This window comes from Aegilops tauschii, chromosome 6, assembly GCF_002575655.3.
Source record: "Aegilops tauschii subsp. strangulata cultivar AL8/78 chromosome 6, Aet v6.0, whole genome shotgun sequence".
In the NCBI taxonomy this organism is placed as follows: domain Eukaryota; kingdom Viridiplantae; phylum Streptophyta; class Magnoliopsida; order Poales; family Poaceae; genus Aegilops; species Aegilops tauschii.
The window spans coordinates 315,433,142-315,452,899 of record NC_053040.3 but is presented as its reverse complement, the minus strand read 5'-3'; positions in this window follow the sequence as shown (position 1 = coordinate 315,452,899).

Here is a 19,758-nt window from a genome sequence, read left to right as displayed (position 1 = left end):
TCTTAGGGGGGATATCACATCTAGGGGGGCTTTACTCTAAGAATTGAGCTAAAGCAACTCTAATGGTGTGAGCACAACAATGCTTTATGTAAAAGTGGTAACCCCACTTGTGCTTAAACGATGAGTATGACCTATGATCAAATGTTCTCATTTGACTCCTAAGTCAATATACTCATATATATAGATGACCTAGTCATCGCCAATTGCTTGATAGATGCTAGAGTGTTTGTGCATGCTTTGTCACATATTTCATTTGCCATTTTAATTGTGTGAGCATGTTGAATGCATATTTTTCTCATTCGAGGACATCCATTTGTTGCTTTGATTGTTTGGCTTTTTCTCTTTTGCCAAATGCATGGACAAGAATGCCTAAGAACTCCCTTTAGCTATCTATGCTTTCCTCGTCTCAAACTCTATTCATGCTACATCACAAAGTTTGATCAAGTCAGATTCGAACCACTCTGTGTGAGGAGCATTCGGAGTCCCCGATTCGTCATAGACTTAAACTTCCAAAACCTCTTTGTGCATTTCGGTCTGACCGATTCATCCTTTTCGGTCCTAACGAGATCACTTAGTTGATCTAGGTTTTCAATCTCGGTGCAACCGATTAGAACCTTTCGGTCACACCGAGTTGCTGTAACTGCCTGCAGTTTCGCATCTTGGTGCCACCGAGTTGTTCCACTCGGTCACACCGACAGGGTCAGGTTATATATACTGACGGGTCAAATTTTGGAAAATTTTCCGAAACCCTTCACCCGCGCGTAACCTGCTCTGCCTCTTCGGGTCTCCGGATCGTCCTCTCGCCACCAGCGACCTCCCGCCACTGGTCTCCGCCGCCGTCAATGGCAATCTGCTCCGCTGTTGCCGCCGTAGCGAACACTCACCGCTCTAGGGTAAGTGTTCGACCCCTTGTGCTGTCTTTTTCACTCCGATTCCTAGCACAAGGACAATGCCATGTTTCTTGCCACAACTGAGATTGATCCATCCAGCAAAAACTTCCTTAGGTCTAGATTGATTCGAAAATTTTAGGGTTAGCTCTCCGCAGAATTCATCTCGGACCGACCGAACTGTAGAAATCGGTCTCACCGATTCGGCCTTGGCCATTGCACATGCGCTTTTCGGTCTGACCGAAACGTGCAAATCGGTGTGACCGAGTTCAGGATTCTGTAAAACCCTAGCAATCTCGGTGCCACCGAACGGTGACTCGGCCCTACCGAGTTCACTAGTTTAGGTTCCAAGTGTTACTTTGGTATCACCGAGTTTTTCAATTCGGTAGCTCCGAGATCACTTCTGTAGAGAACTAAAACTAAGCTTTTTGACTCAATTATTTTGCAAAACCTCTGTACTTTGTGATGCTCATCTACTCTACCTCATCTACAACATATTCACAGGGTCTGCTGTCAGTAAGCTTGAAGAGATGTCTGATCAAAGTGATAGTCAGAACAAGTATGAAGAGTCGGTTCGGTTGAGTGAGGGCACTAGTATGTCAGGGAGCTATGATGAGGGCAGCAGGAGCACACCTAGTAACTTGCCCAAGGCAGCTACCAGGACAAGGAAGAAGAAAACCTCAGATTCTGAAGATGAAGATTATGTGGCTGTTGAGGATGAGGCCACTTCAAGAAAGAAGGTGTTGAAGAAGGAATATAGCACTGCTGCTGCAACAAAGCCTGGAATGAAAACAAAGGCTCCGGCAAGAAGAGTTCCAATGTCAAAAGCCAGAGCCTCTACTGCCGAAGCTTCCAAGCCAAAGAAAGTTGCCACAGGAGAAACTATGAAGTTCACCATTGAATCTGATGATGGTGAAGCAGCAGGTGATGGTAAGAAGAAGAAGAGGGCAAGAACCACTACTGCCGGAGTTCTTGGCAAGCCCTCAATGAAGAGAGACTCTGAAAGAGAAGAGGAAGAACAAGAGGATGCTGCACCAGCACCCAAAGCACAGAAGCTCATGGGAGATGCAATCAGATCAGGGGCTGGTCCATCTAAGCCCAAAGCTGCTCCCAAGGCTGTTGCTCCAGCTCAGAAGCCTAAACCCAAGAGGAACACCAGCAGTATTCCTGCTGAGGAGAAGAACAAGGCCCCAATACCTGAAGCTGCTGAAGAAGAAGAAGATGATTCACTTGTTTTGAGAAAGCTGAAGCCCAAGATCCCTGACCACAATGACGCACATCCTGTTGCAGAAAACATGAAAATCAGGAAGGATTCAGGACTGAGATTATGGAGACAGTCTGATCCATATGCTGTCAGGAGGAGAACTGCTGTGGATTACAGGTTTCACACTAAGGAACAACAAGACTTTTATGAGACAATTTTGCTTGACAAGAAGCCCATAGTGTGTGACATGAGATGGGTTGACTGGGAGTATATCAAGGAGAATGAAGATCACTGTCCAGGTGTATATGACAGCTTCAAAGCATGTGGAGTTGATACATTTGTTGCCTAGAAGCTCACCAAGTGGAATGATGAGCTGATCATGCAGTTTTACTCCACTGCCCACTTCTACCCAGATGGGAAGATCATTTGGATGTCTGAAGGTACAAGGTACCAATCTTCTATTGAATAATGAGCTCAGTTGATCAATGCCCCAGAAGAAAGTGAGGATGACTTGGATGTTTATGCTGAAAAGAAGAAAGACCATAACACGATGGCCAACATGTACAGAGAGATCCCAGATGATGCTTTGGATACTCATAAGTTTGGATCTGTCCACTTCTTGTTGTCTGGTCTGCCTACTATAAACTGGATCCTAAGGCACACATTGTTACCCAAGTCAGGTGATCACAAGATGATCAGAGGACATGCTATCAACTTGCTACATTTGTTTGATGTGCCTCAAAAGTTCAAAGTCATGAGTCTAATTGTGGAGACAATCAAAAGGACAGCAGCAGATCAGAAGAGAAGTTGTGGGTATGCCCCACAAATTCAGGAGCTCATCAACTACAAGATGGGCACAGGCAAATATCTATTGGATAAGGAGCACCTACCCATCTACCCTGAGTTTGAAGACAAAACTGTTGTCATGAATGAACAAGAACCATCATCAGCTCAAGCACATGAGAAGAGAGAGAAGGCAAGGGCAGAGAAAGCTACAAAGATGTCAACTGTTGAAGAGGCATCTCAGGTGTTCTCGAAATCCAAGAAAGATCAACTTGGATATCTGATCCAATCCACTTTGAGGATTGAGAAGGGCTTGGCCACCCTGACTCAAAACCAGGAGAGTTTGGAGAGGATCATTGAGCAAAAATTCTATGATCTGGATGTCAAGGTAACTGAGATCCAAACTGCAGTTGAGCAGCTACAGGAGGAAGCAGAGGAGAAGAAGGGAAAGTCTACTACAGATGCTTTTGCTAGAGTGCCTAGAGGACAGAGATCTGATGTAGTGCCAGTCACAGATACTAGAGCTACAGCATCAGCTTCAGCAGCTACAGCTCCAGTGCCACCTCCAGCAGCCACTCCACCAGCTCTAGCTACATCAACAGAAGCTTTCGTCCTTGGAGTCGTCTCTACACCACCTACCGAAGATCAAGCCTGAGAGTCGTTTAGCACTATGCATTTTTGAACTTTTTGGTAACTTGTTGCCAAAGGGGGAGAAAAATGTATAGATCATAGGCTTCAAGAGAGAGTGTTGTTTTTTTATCTCTCTTGCTATTTTGGTTGAACCTCTTGATTGTGTGAGATACTTTATGTGCTTGTGAGATACTTGTTTGATCATGTGTTTGATCATATGCTACCCTTAATGCTTGTTGGATGATATTATCTCTTATATCCTTATATGATCATTCACTTGCTTGGTGATGAGTGCATGCTTTTAACTTCTATCATTTTGAGCGCTCCACCAAGATGTATGTGGCATGGAAGAGTAACCCATGATCCTAATCGATTGTGCATTTGCATTCAAAAGCAAATTTTAAATAATGCACAAATTTAGGGGGAGCTCTTGTTTATCACATACTTCTCAAAGCGACGATGTTTTTCAATCTTATTATCATTTGTCGAAGCTTTGATCTATATGTTGTCATCAATTACCAAAAAGGGGGAGATTGAAAGTGCAACTATCCCTCGGTGGTTTTGGTAATTCCTAACAACATATAGCTCATTGAGCTAATGCTATTTCAAGATAAACATTTCAGGAAAGCTCAATGATTGGCATGGCATGGATGAGAAAAGCGGACCCCTCAAAATGCTAAGGACAAAGGATTGGCTCAAGCTCAATGCTGAGGACTCTACATTTTTCATTTTAAGTGATCCAAGATCACATTGAGCCCATAGGAAAAGCCAATACTATCAAGAGGGGGTGAGGTGTTTCTTAATGAGTTTCTCGCTCAAAGTGCTTAGTGATATGCTCCAAAAACCCTCAACTACTTTCTCACATCCACATATGTCCCAAACCAAAAGTCAAACTCGGCCCCACCGAAACCGTCTATCTGGCGCCACCGAGTTCAATTGACATAGCCACTGCCAGAAACCCTAGTCTTTTCGGTCTCACCGAGATGGTATTGTAATCTCTCTGTTTACCTTCGTAATGTTTCGGTCAAACCGAGATGAGCGATCGGTCCCACCGAGATTGCAATGCAAACACTCTGTTTCCCTTTCGTAACGTTTCGGTCTAACCGAGATGAGCGAATCGGTCCCACCGAGTTTGCCTGACCAACTCTCTGTTTGTCTATTACCAAAATCGGTCTCACCGAGTTTCTGTAATCGGTCTCACCGAGATTACGTTATGCCCTAACCCTAACGAAATCGGTCTCACCGAGTTGACGTGTCGGTCCCACCGAAAATCCTAACGGTCACATTATGAACTAAACCGGTCTGACCGAGTTTAACGATTCGGTCCCACCGAGTTTGGTAAATTGTGTGTAACAGTTAGATTTTGTGTGGACGCTATATATACCCCTCCACCCACTCTTCATTCATGGAGAGAGCCATCAGAACATGCCCACACTTCCAACATACATTTTCTGAGAGAGAACCACCTACACTTGTGTTGAGGTCAAGATATTCCATTCCAACCACATAAATCTTGATCTCTAGCCTTCCCCAAGTTGCTTTCCACTCAAATCATCTTTCCACCTAATCCAATCCTATGAGAGAGAGTTGAGTGTTGGGGAGACTATCATTTGAAGCACAAGAGCAAGGAGTTCATCATCAAGACACCATTTGTTACTTCTTGGAGAGTGGTGTCTCCTAGATTGGCTAGGTGTCACTTGGGAGCCTCCGTCAAGATTGTGGAGTTGAACCAAGGAGTTTGTAAGGGCAAGGAGATCGCCTACTTCGTGAAGATCTACCCGAGTGAGGCAAGTCCCTCGTGGGCGACGACCATGGTGGGATAGACAAGGTTGCTTCTTCGTGGACCCTTCGTGGGTGGAGCCCTCCGTGGACTCGCGCAACCGTTACCCTTCGTGGGTTGAAGTCTCCATCAACGTGGATGTACGATAGCACCACCTATCGGAACCACGGATAAAAAATCTCCGTGTCAACATTGCGTTTGCTCCCTCAAACTCCTCCCTTTACCTTCATATGCAATTGTTTTACTTTCCGCTGCTACACTCTTAGAACTGCATGTGTAGGTTGATTGCTTGACTTGTGCTAAGTTGCTAAAATCTGCCAAGAACTAAAATTGGGAAAAGGCTAGATTTTTAATTGGTCAAGTAGTCTAATCACCCCCCCCCCTCTAGACATACTTTCGATCCTACACTCCGATACGTGACCCTTCCTGAAAAGATGATGAATTGTAGTTGCAAAGTTGACCGAGAATATAGTTTGTTGGTTATTAATAGAGTTTTTGCTTTATACTTCGATTGTGTGTTGAATTGTTACTTATTCATGAGAAGTATGTGATAAAAGTTTTATGATAAAAGTCTTATGTTTAATTTTATTGTTGTTATAATAATCAACATGATGCTTCTATGTCCGTATTTTGTTTTTATCGACACCTCTCTCTCAAAGCATGTGGACATGTTTTTCGATTTCGGTTTTCGCTTGAGGACAAGCGAGGTCTAAGCTTGGGGGAGTTGATACATCCATTTTGCATCATGTTTTCTTACTGTTATTTATAATGTTTTTATCCATAATAATGCTTTTTGGAGTAAGTCTAGTGCCTTTTCTCTCATAATATGCAAGGTATACACAAAGAGGGAGAATTCCGGCAGCTGGAAATCTGGACCTGAAAAAGCTACGTCAGGCTACCTATTCTGCACAACTCCAAATGAGCTGAAACTTCACGAGGATTTTTTATGGAATATTTGAGAATTATTGGAGCAAACAACTACCAGAGGGGGCCCACCATGTGGGCACAACCCACCTGGGCGCGCTAGGGAGCCCAGGCGCGCCCTGGTGGGTTGTGCTCACCCAGACCCACCTCTAGTGCCCATCTTCTGGTATATAGCTCATTTTGACCTAGAGAAAATAAGGAGATGACTTTCGGGATGGAGTGCCGCCACTAGGTCTGGAATTCAAACCGACTCGAGCCAGCTCGGCTCGACTCGCAACAGCTCGTTTTGTTAACGAGCTAGCTCGACTCGACTCAGTACTATAATGAGCTCAAACCCAAGATTGGCTCAACTCGTATAAATCGCGAGCTGGCTCGTTTAGCTTGTTAAGCTCGTTCAAGATATAAACATAAAGCCCTCAAATATGATAAAAATGATTATGTATATATTAAACATATATATCACTAAACAATTGTAATTTCCTTGTAACGCACGAGTCTCCTAGGCGGCTGGGCCTTCAACGGTCGGGCCTTGTGTTGTGCGCCTGGGACGTAGGGTGCTGGGTGGCTGATCTTTCTTTGTATTGGGCATGGCTGATCTATTGTATCGAGCCTAACGAGTTACACGTGTACTCGTGAGATTGGCTCGTTTAACTTGGTGTATAAACGATCTTAAACTAAAGCTCGGCTCGACTCGTTATTCTTCGAGTTCGAGTCGATTCGAGCCGAGTCACGAGCTACTTGTTTAGCTCGCGAGCTTCGAGCTTTTTCTCCAGCCCTAGCCGCCACCTCGAGGCAGAAGTTGGGCAGGAGCACTTTTGCCCTCTGGTGGAGCGATTCTACCGGGGGAACTTCCCTCCTGGAGGGGGAAATCATCGTCATCATCATCACCAACAACTCTCCCATCTTGGGGAGGGCAATCTCCATCAATATCTTCAACAGCACCATCTCATCCCAAACCCTACACTACAAGAAATATGTCAACTTGTGACCTTGACTATTGGTCACTGAAAGGTCATTGTTTTTCATTTGCGACCTTTTTGTGACAAAAAACAGAAGGTCAAAAGCTGGCAGTCGTAAACTGAAATTAACGACCTTCTTTGTGAGAAGGTCGTAGACGTCTACGACCAAAACAGAAGGTCGTTGAACCCATGACCTTTTGTTTTGGTCACTGGCTGCCTGCCCAGGCCACGTCGGATCCGACGTGACAAAATTGCGACCAATTCAAAAGGTCGTTACTTAGATTCAGCCCGGTCCAATTCGGTGTTCTACATGGGCCGAGCCCAACAATTCAGCCTTTTTATATATTTTTTCCTGATAATTTCGGCTAGCTACATGGGCCTGGCCCAATAATTCGGCCTTTTTAATTTCTTTGCCTATCCCTTTTGACGGATTTTTTTGGTCTTGTATTTTTCTGGGCCATTTCTTTGCTGGGCCTCTCAAGTTTTCCCCTCAGAAATAATTGTTCAATATATCTTGGGCTAGGCCGAAATAATTGATCCAATCAAACTTTTTTATTATTCCATTGACATTACAACACATCACACTACAAACTATCTTGGGCCTAGCCCAGTTCCGATACATTTTCAAAGCAACATGGAATATTATAGGAGGCCAAAATATCTTTACATGCATTCATTCTAGCAGTACATATCTTTACATCCAAGGAACCAGTAAGTGCCAAACAAAATTATTCTACAACAAAGAAAAGAAAATAGATGACAAGACATCACAGAAGTTCCTATTGTCCTCCTCCTTCAACATTTGAAAACCTTCACCTGGCAGTAGATCAATCATGAGTGAGAAACAATACAGCAGCTAAAAATGTCAAGACGATGCAAAAAGTAACAGTCATTACACATAGTTTTTGTGTTGTGGACTATCTTCACGCAATTGCTACTTGGTAAGGCATTACAATGCTCCAGGAAGTGTACCACACTACAGTCAACAGTATGCACAGCTAGTAATTGTAAGTCACATTGCATATCCACACCAGAAACTAAGTCAAAACATGCAGGAAATCAGTAGCTAACCACATCATCATCAGGATTAAAAGAGGAATGTAGAAGAGGAATATGTCATAACTTAGTAACTAAGTCATCAGGATTAAGCAAGATTAGATCTTCTACATCATCATCAGTAACTAAGTCATAACTACAACATGCTCCAGTTAATTATTCATTTTGAATTAAAAGAGGAATATGGTGTCCACCTTATACTACAACATCATCATCAGGATTAAAACAACACATTTATAGTCAGAGTGCTGGCTGAGACAAATATCAATTGAAAAAAAGACAAGGTAGCATCAAATCAGGTTATAGTTCATGGGAATCAATGCACACAGCATGAACGAACAAAATGGTTAAAACACCAATCAAGTAGGCCTCATCCTCTTTCTCATTCCAGATTTGGTGTTTATTGGCTGAGTAGCTGAGGCAGAAACAGAAGCATTTGAGGAGGAAAGCTACATACATGTGCACTTGCGAGGCCACATATTCTGGGTCGTCCACCACACTAGCCACCATCACGTACCCATCGCCATCAGCAACGTTGCTCCTGCAGCAACAAGTGATAACCATTTATAAATAAAACAGACCAGCTATGCGTACAAGGTTATCTAAGCATGTAAGTACAATCCAGGTATAAAGTGGATGGCAAAGCGCGGCTGTTGTTGTTGCTACTTTAGCAAGCTGAGCTAATTAATCTAATCAACCTAATACAATTCTCTCAAAAAATAAAAAATAACTTAAAATATTGAGTACGACAGCAACATCTACTTGTTACTGGAGTTCCAGTTCAAGATGGCCAGAGGCCACTTGGCACCATGGAACCTGCACAATTTCAACCATATATATGAAATGAGTTAGAAAGAAAACTAGTGTTGAACTACACACACACACATACAGGAGCAAATTTGATTACACAAGAAGGTAGCTGGAGTGGTGGTTGACGAAATGAAAATCGACGGCCACGGCTCAGCGAGGAGAGGAGAGGAGCTCAACATTGAAGTTTTGCAAAACAGGAATTCATTAATTTGAGAGTGGGTTTTAGTAGCTCAAGCTTAGTTAAGTTAAGCACTTAGTACTAAATAGCAGCAACACTTGAAGCATAACATGTCCAGAAAGGAAACAAAACATGAGACCAGTATTGATAGCAAGTCAACGAAGGCCATCTAATGGTTTCAGCCACATCCTAATAAACCTGTAGCATTCTTTAGCACCTAATTATCAGCAAGAAATCAATGGCCAGATGAGCACCACCACAACAAATCGGCACTAACACTTGGTCATCGACGCAATGCCCAAGCAAGGAACTAGCTCGCACACGCAAGATGATGATTGCATACATACAAATCATGTGCTGGCAGAAAAAAATCCAAGCAGGAGCTCATCTTCTCTCTCTGTTTGGTAACTAGCAACCTAAATAAAATAAAATAAAAACATGACTTTTTCATACAGATCCCTCTAAAATTCCTTAGGACAAGTGCATCACATATTCGTCAACTTAGCAGGAGAAGTAGTGAGCACAGGAAGAGGGGGAGGGAGATGGAGGAGCTACCTGTGGCGGTCGCAATGGAAGCAGAGGAGCAGACCCCTCCTGCCCCTCCCCCACGAGCAGGACAGGGCTGCCGGCCGGGCACGCCCCTACTCCTCCGCCTCCTTGATCAGGAGACCCCCTTCCCCTACTGCTGCTTGGCATGCCGCATCACTAGCACCTCCTCATGCAAGAAGTACACAATAAATAGACAGACGGTCAGTGAGGTACATTTTCACAGCAACAGAATCTTAAAATTAACAGAAATACACACATCAAATGAAGTCACTAACATACTTAAGTCCACCACATGGTGTAGAATTCTGTGGTATATAATTACAACACATGAACCAAAAGAGGAATAACATCATCACCAAGAGTTTCTGAAGATAAGTGATCTGATGTAGATATAGTGATTTCAGAGTGTCGGTTCTCCACAGGGATCTAGAACTTCGAAGCACGCACTCGAAACATTCAGGAAAACAGAATATTTGACTTTAATAGAGCTAGAAACAACTTATCAGACTAATCAAGCAGTCTTGGAACAAGTAGTCACTGGATCTAAGCAAAACAGAATAGTATGCAGCAAAGGTAAAGGGTTCAGAAATAGAATTGTCATTTTTTTATTCTATTCTGAATCATCAAACACATAGCCAAGTACTAACAAGGGAAAGAGGAATCAGCCGCTCATAACTACTCACACAGGAAATCAACATCACTGGGTATCTTACTAAGTATTATCACAGTATTTTTTACCAACTAACTCATGTCCAGGCAACAATTCATAGCAATTCAGCACGGATTCGAGGGATTCAACAAAGATGTATAGCTGACAGAGTAAGTCTCAAACCCAAAAGTACCTGTATTCAGAAAACAGAAACAAGAGAAGAGAGAGGTTCAGAGCCTATGGGTCCTGATGATCTTCAATTCGAGGTCGTAGAAGTTGCAGTCGAAGAAGAAGGACAGCAGGGTGAAGATCAGCAGCGAAGGGCCCAGCCTTGGGGAGGAATCGTGGCGGCCTTCGCGGGAGGTCAGCCGACCACCCGGAGCAGAGCACCACCAGGAGTCCGGTGCCCCGCTGTTGGTATCGAGGAGATGCCGCAGCGGCGATCGTCGGTGTTGAAGAAGAGCAGCAACAGTTGTCAGAGTTGGAGCAGAGCAGCTGGCGTCGGTGTTGGAGAAGAGCAGCAGCAGGTAGTAGGTCAGGGAGGAGAGGCCTCTATCTAATTAGCCACGCCGCCAGCCTCCCGAGACCCTCGATCCCCTTTCTTCCCTCCTTCGATCTCCTTTGGTAGGTGAGCAGCGTGGAAGGGGAAAAGAAAGGAGTTGCTCTCTCCTCTTTTCTTCGTTGCTGTCGATCTGGTGTTATGGGTCAGAGTGGGCAAGGCTGCGGCCATCGCGGTCTGGAAGCGCCGCCGAGCACTACCCGACGGTGAGGGGAGGGTGCGGTGGTGTGCGGCGGTGGCGTGGGTCGTCGACGGTGAGGGTGGAGCGGCGGCTGCGGGAGTGGATCCCATCTCACTGAGCAGCGATTGGGACAGGAGGGGTGGTAGAAGTGGGGATGGCCGGGGATGGGGCTGGAGGAGGGATCTGTATCGGGGAGAGGGGCGGTGGGGAGGGGTCTGGATCGGGGAGAGGGGCGGCGGAGGAGGGATCTGGATCGGGGAGAGGGAGGCGGCAGCGCTTGACCTAGGGTTTCTCGGGAAGGAGGGGGTCGAGGGAGGAGGGAGAGACGCTGGATCAGTAGGAGGCGGACGGCTCAGATCGAATACAGTGGGGTGATCTGTGTGCTGCGTCCTGATTGGTTCGAAAATGAGCTATTAAAAATTACTCTTCTTATTGTTAAAAACAAGGGAGGTTTGTGAGGCAGCTACCAAAAATATTTTGCAAAATGGCATCACTAAAATTTTCACTTAAGTTGGACCACCTTTCATGGATGATCATCAATTTGATTGCATTTCCGATCTTTCTAGGTATTTTGAGAAACAGCCAATTCGGCAAGAAACGAGTCAAATTTGAACTACATGTATCTTATAGTTTGCTATTTATTTTCTAAAAAAATCATTTTTAGATACAAAAGTAGCTATTTCATCATAGACAAACCAATAGTTTTGCATTATTAACCACCTAACTAAGAAGGGTCATGCGGGCAAATTTGATCACATTTTGAAATCGGCATAGGAAATTCACAAAAAAATGAAAAACCTTCGCATTGTGTGATTATATGTCTACGAGGATGCATCTTGGAATGGCAAACAATGTTGCCTAAGGAAGTTTTCATTTTCTTTGGACGAAAACACCATTTTCCATTTTTCGAGTACCCAAAAGGAGGTTTTTTTGTGAAGGACATCCCAAATAATTGTTGCAAAATTGGACCAAATAATTTTTCTAAAATACTAGGCCATATTTAATGCACAATTAACCAAATGGTTGGGTGTAAAAAGTTTTGATCCACCTCTTGTGAAAAAGACAAATTTCCGTCGATTCAGCTGGAAGCGGGTCAAATTTGAACTGTAGCTGCCTTGTAGTTTGCTCTTTATTTTTTTCCAAAAATCATTTATAGGTACATAAGTATCTATTTAATCAGAGAAACGCCAAAAAAATTCCAAGATTCAACCACTAGCTAGGAACGGTCATTCTCGCCGTTTTGACCGCATTTTGAAACGGGCATAAAAATTCAAAAAAAATCAAAAAATTGGGAAACCTTCGCATTGTGTCATTATATGTGGCCAAGTTCACAGGAAAAATAACAAACTTGTAATACGGCAATTATTTTAAAAAAGTGTTCTCAGAAACGAGCTATCACGTGTGAGATCAATGGCTTTCAAGCCAAATGATCAATCTTATGGCCACATTCATGGCATAGTTTGTTCAAAGGATCTCATATTGTGCACAAGGGTGCATCTTGGAATGGCAAACAATGTTGCCTAAGGAAGTTTTCATTTCCTTTGGACGAAAAAACCATTTTCCATTTTTCGAGTGCCCAAAAGGAGGTTTTTTAGTGAAGGACCTCCCAAAAGATTGTTGCAAAATTGGACCAAATAATTTTTCTAAAATACTAGGCCATATTTAATGCACAATTGACCAAATTGTTGGGTGTAAAAAGTTTTGATCCACCTCTCGTGAAAAAGACAAATTTCCGCCGATTTAGCTGGAAGCGGGTCAAATTTGAACTGTAGCTGCCTTGTAGTTTGCTCTTTATTTTTTTTCAAAAATCATTTCTAGGTACATAAGTATCTATTTAGTAAGAGAAACACCAAAAAAATTTCCAAGATTCAACCACTAGCTAGGAACGGTCATTCCCGCCGTTTTTACTGCATTTTGAAACGGGCATAAAAATTCAAAAAAATCAAAAAATTGGGAAACCTTCGCATTGTGTCATTATATGTGGCCAAGTTCCCAGGAAAAATAATAAACTTGTAATACGGCAATTATTTTAAAAAAAGTGTTCTTAGAAACGAGCTATCACGTGTGGAGATCAATGGCTTTCAAGCCAAATGATCAATCTTATGGCCACACGCATGGCATAGTTTGTTCAAAGGATCTCATATTGTGAACAAGGGTGCATCTTGGAATGGCAAACAATGTTGCCTAAGGAAGTTTTCATTTTCTTTGGACGAAAAAACCATTTTCCATTTTTCGAGTGCCCAAAAGGAGGTTTTTTTGTGAAGGACCTCCCAAATAATTGTTCCAAAATTGGACCAAATAATTTTTCTAAAATACTACACCATATTTAATGCACAATTGACCAAATGGTTGGGTGTAAAAAGTTTTGATCCACCTCTCGTGAAAAAGACAAATTTCCGCCGATTCAGTTGGAAGCGGGTCAAATTTGAACTGTAGCTGCCTTGTAGTTTGCTCTTTATTTTTTCCAAAAATCATTTCTAGGTACATAAGTATCTATTTAATCAGAGAAACACCAAACAAATTCCGAGATTCAACCACTAGCTAGGAACGGTCATTCCCGCCATTTTGACCGCATTTTGAAACGGGCATAAAAATTCAAAAAAAAATCAAAAAATTGGGAAACCTTCGCATTGTGTCATTATATGTGGCCAAGTTCCCAGGAAAGATAACAAACTTGTAATACGGCAATTATTTTAAAAAAGTGTTCTCAGAAACGAGCTATCACGTGTGGAGATCAATGGCTTTCAAGCCAAATGATCAATCTTATGGCCACATTCATGGCATAGTTTGTTCAAATGATCTCATATTGTGCACAAGGGTGCATATTGGAATGGCAAACAATGTTGCCTTAGGAAGTTTTCATTTTCTTTGGACGAAAAAACCATTTTGCATTTTTTGAGTGCCCAAAAGGAGGTTTTTTTTGTGAAGGACCTCCCAAATAATTGTTGCAAAATTGGACCAAATCAATTTTCTAAAATACTAGGACATATTTAATGCACAATTGACAAAATGGTTGGGTGTAAAAAGTTTTGATCCACCTCTCGTGAAAAAGACAAATTTTCGCCGATTTAGTTGGAAGCGGGTCAAATTTGAACTGTAGCTGCCTCATAGTTTGCTATTTATTTTTTCCAAAAATCATTTCTAGTTACATAAGTACCTATTTAATCATAAATACATGGTTTGGAGGCGATACGTCGAGGTTTGGGTGGTGGCCGAGGGCCCCAACTCTAGAGCGCGTAAACTCGCATGCCCGTCGCGTGGTCACCGCGTGACCGTGGCGTTGCCATGTGTTCTGGGCGGCCTAGGCTTGTCTAGTGGGTTGGGCACTCCCCAGGTAGGTGCTAGGAAGAAAATTACAACATAAGATTCTCACGAGGAGACCGATCGATGCTCAAACATGAATTAGCAGCCAAGTGTTTGATTAGCGGTACGGGAAATGTACATGGCTAATGGGCGTGAGTTTTGGCTGAGGATGATCAGTCACTAAGAAGACCGTCTTCACAAATTTTCAGCCCAAAAGGAGGATCCTAGGTGGTACTTGCTTTGCAAAGTACCACACTGGATATAAATACGAATGTTGAAGCTGGGCTCAAAATAATGTATGGATTGAGCTAGCATTTGGTGGAGGATGGTTATTTGGGCATAGGAAAGCACCGTAGAAAATGGATACTATTTGGACATGCCAAAGTGGTACTTCCTTCACAAAGTGTTGTTTTGAACAGAATAGGAAAATGAATATTGTTGAATTATTTTTGAACTAGGCAAGGAAGATTTTTTACATATTTGACGAAGATTTGACCAAAATAATTTATGAGATTTTTTTGGGAATTTTGGGAATGAAGAAATATAGGTTGCTTCACAACCTGGGGCAAAAATTGCCACATGGACATGACACATAGACAAAACTGATGAGGTGGCGCCTAGTCATAGCAACCCACCACAATTTACAAGGTTATGACCATCTATATTGGTCGTGTCAGCTAGAAATAAGGCAGCGGACCAGTGCTATCTGCTTTATGACCATTTCGTGTAAGGAAATTACGACCTTCCTGACAAAAATGGTCGTTATAGTTTAGGGTTTGGAGCCCCCCGAACAGCTTTTGACCAATTGGTCTGAAATGGTCATAGATCTATGACCAATTCTTCCAGGGTCACTGACAGAAGGTCACTAGTTGACATATTTCTTGTAGTTCTAGTTCATCTCTTGTGTTCAATCTTGTAATGGGAACTATAGATTGGTGCTTGTGGGTGACTAGTAGTGTTGATTACATCTTGTAGTTGATTACTATATGATTTATTTGGTGGAAGATTATATGTTCAGATCCAATATGCTATTTAATGCTCCTCTGATCATGAGCATGTTTATCATTTGTGAGTAATTACTTTTATCATGTTGCAAGTAATCATGTGAACGTCGACTACATGACACTTCACCATATTTGGGCCTAAGGGAATGCATTGTGCACTAGCAATTAGATGATGGGTTGTGAGAGTGACAGAAGCTTAAACCCCAGTTTATGCGCTATTCCGTAAGGGACCGATTGGATCCAAAAGTTTAACGCTATGGTTAGAATTTATTCTTAATACTTTTCTCGTAGTTGCGGATGCTTGCGGGAGGGTTAATCATAAGTAGGAGGTTTGTTCAAGTAAGAACAACACCTAAGCATCGGTCCACCCACATATCAAATTATCAAAGTAGCGAACACAAATCGAACCAACATGAGGAAAGTGACTAGATGAAATTCCCGTGTACCCTCAAGAACAATTTGCTTATCATAAGAGACCGTTTTGGCCTGTCCTTTGCCTCAAAAGGATTGGGCTACAATGCTGCACTTTTGTTACTACTATCGTTACTTGCTCGTTACAAATTATCTTGCTATCAAACTACTCTGGTACTTATAATTTCAGCACTTGAAGACATTACCTTGCTGAAAACCACTTGTCATTTCCTTCTGCTCCTCGTTGGGTTCGACACTCTTACTTATCAAAAAGAGCTACAATTGATCCCCTATACTTGTGGGTCATCACTCGTGGTCTTTGGCTACCGGCGCGAACCAGCCGTAGGTGCCGACGTGTGTCTCCGCACTGTGGTTGTCCTCGGCCTCCAGCTACTCGTTCATGCAGAGCATGTGTGCGCTCTGCACGGATGAGAGCACCGCCCGGTTTAAGTCCATGACGTCCGGTTCCGCCTACAGCAGGGCCACGATGGCAGCGGCATCCGTGTGCTCCGTGTCGAGTTGAGCCTCCGCCGCCCGGTTCAAGTCCAGGACATCCGGTTCCGCCTGCAGGAGGGCCTCGATGGCAGCGGCATCCGCGCGCTCCGCGTCGAGTTGAGCCTCCGCCACCCGGTTCAAGTCCAGGACGTCCGGTTCCGCCTGCAGGAGGGCCTCGATGGCAGCGGCATCCGCGCGGTCCACGTCAAGTTGAGCCTCCGCCGCCTGGTTCACATCCACGACATCTGGTTCCGCCTGCAGGAGAGCCTCGATGGCAGCGGCATGCACGCACTCCACGTCGAGTTGAGCCTCTGCCCCCGGTCCTCCTTTAGTATCGCCAAGTTGAACCGCTGGTCCGCCTGCACCATGGGGGACTCGAACTCCGGCACGAAGTCGACGTCCATTGTCTCATACGCGTTGGGGGCCTTTTGCGCCGCGACCTCCGACATGGACATTGGATCGGCTTCCTTCTCCTCGGAGTTTGGCTCCAGAGAACTCGGGGATTGGCCTGCCGCAAAGTGAGCTTGGGAACGGAGGTCTGTGGCGTCGACTGCCATCGCGATTTCTGCGCGGCGCTGCGGTGTCAGCATCTTGTAGTACGTGATCTTGCGGTGCACCATGGCTTTCCGGCGAACTAGGGGACGCTTGATGCAGGCTAGGGGATCGAAAGGTGGGGGAATGGGCTGGAGAGGAGGTGTGGTTTTGGGCAGTGGCTAGCGTAGGGCGAGCAGCTAAGGTTCTGGTGTGAATAGTGGTTCTGGTGACGACCGGTCAATCGGTTTTGACTGTACATCGCTCTTGTCGCGTTTGCGTTGCACCCCGGCACGCTGGATCCTCCATGTCGCTCACCGAATGGAGCACGCTTAGTCTTGCGTTTTCGCTTGCTTGTGGGACCGCAGTTGAGAGCAAACCAACGTCCCTCCCCCTCCCCCGCCCACGTCATTTATACTACTACTCCCTCTGTTTTATGCGGAGTAAATAAAAAACAGAGGGAGTATACTATGGATGAGGATCCCCTGATGTGGCCGAACCCATTGAGTAACTGACATGCGGGGCCTAGCAAGCATGGGGCCCTCCAGTCAGTGACCGAAAGGCAGGGTAAGGCAGGGATACTAGTACTATGAGCACTGCGTACTCTACTACAGATGTTGTCAGTACTCCACTAGTACTATTGGACAGGGAGCTTAATTTTTTTTACTATTGGACTGGCTATACGTGGCGAAATCCTAGTAGGAAGAGCATCCGCGAGAACAAGCACATTCACATGTTTGAAAACAAATTGGAAACCATCTCTGTTTGAATACAAATCTAGTAGTACATACGAATCTAACAATATTGATTGGGCGTTGTTGAGTGTTGATACTTTTTTCTGTAAGTTTGATCAAAGTAGAGATAGTTTGACTACCCATAAAACTTATATGTAAACTACAAAGGATCGGAGGGAGTATATTGTACGTTCAAAAGCGAAACGAACATTGAATGCCCTTTATATGTGATTTGCTGATGCTATGATCACCGGTTCAAAATTTTGAATCCGCCTTAGGTATCACACATGCACCCACTCGTTCTCTCTCGGTTTCTTCTCGGGGTCCGGAGATTGATTGAAAGTGGACTAGGGTGGGTACAGTACGTTCGTTTCGCTTATGAACGTACAATATACACCCTCCGATCCCCACAGACCCCCCCCCCCCCCCGCGCGGGTCATTTCTATCATAGAAACAGACCAAATCTTTATCTCCTTGCACGACAAGCAATTGATATCTCAACATCAATCGATCTCGTCAAGATGTGTCGGGGCATGAACCAAATGGGATGTCAAAATTAAGAAGGGAAGCGACACGTAGTGGAGGCAAAGTGAAACTTTAAACGAACTGTTTGTTTGTATGAATCTCGGACAAATTACAACATTGGAAATACAAGCGTGGTCTAGGCCCACATGCGAATGATACTCGGCGGAATGTTCAAATGAGGCATGCGGGAGGATGGACTCGACCGGAGGGTGGCATGATTGATGGAGAAGAGGGTTGGAGAGGAATGAGAAATAAGCAACGCCACATGATTATACTTGAACGGCTAAAATAAACAATAAGTTGTCTCGTTTTCCCTTCCGTCTTGGTCATGGAGTAAGATACTCCCCCGGTTTTTATTTACTCTGCATATTAGGTTTGACTGAATCAAACTTCATAAAATTTGACCAAATTTATAGAAAAAATATGAACATTTACAATAGCAAATCTATATGATGTGAAAGTATATTCAATAATGAATCTAATGGTATTGATTTGTTATTGCATATGTTATTATTTCTGTCTATAAACTTTGTCAAAGTTTTACAAAGTTTGACTTTGAGCAAAGCTAAAATGCGGAGTAAATAAAAAAAGAGGGAGTACGCAGGGACTAGTATAGTTACTACTGTCGGAACATGGTAAGTTGGACCCCTAAATGCGGGCATGGACCCGGCACACCTCAATTATTCCTTCAAACAGTTGGACACCTACATTAGCACACCATCCGACTACTTAATCAAGTGTTATGCTTCACTAGTTGAAAAGGAAAAGGGTGATACCGTACCCAAAACCACCACATTTGGGGCTAGGGTAACAACTTGGTACTATACCACATTTGAACCAGGGCACAAAACCCACCTGTTCTGCGCCTAATGCGCAACACGGAGCACTGACGCTCGAATTTGGCCGGGAAAACAGGGAAACCGACATGTGGGGCACACCTGTCGGGATGACGTGGCGCAGACTAGTCCAATGGAGGAGCTGGCCCATGACCTCCTCGCCACCGGCAACCGTTCATGTGGGTCGCGGGGGGCAGCAATGTGGCGCGGCTCCCGCACCGCCTCTGGACACGGCGACCCGCTCATCGTCGCTGGACACGGTTGGCTTCAGTGTGCTGAGGGTGGCGTTAGCACTGTGGCACGACCAGCAAATCAACACCCGGCTCGTTGAGGATGCACGGGGCGCCGAAGTGCGCGCGCGCCGCGACGCGTCCGCGGAGTGGTGTAGCGCGGCCAATTGCATCCCCAGGACCTGAGACCATGCCGGGTCGTCTTGCTTTTTCAGTGACATGTGGGGATCGCATGTGAGCAAAGGGCATCTCCAACGTTGCCACGACTGCAGCTGACTACCCTGGCACACCAAAAACCCTCGTCCCTCACGCCGTCGCGCGGTGTGTTCCTAGGCAGTGCCAGCTGCTCGCATTCAAGCCGTCCGACCGTATGCCATCGTTAAGAGGCTCGGTGCCCGAGGAACCAACTCCAGCGACTTAATAACGCACCCGGACGCTTGGCCTCACCGAAATGCGCTACTTGAAGCGGCAACGCCCAGCTAAACTCCATACCATAGCGCATCGTCCTGCTACCTGGCACCACATCCTCCATGACCGCGA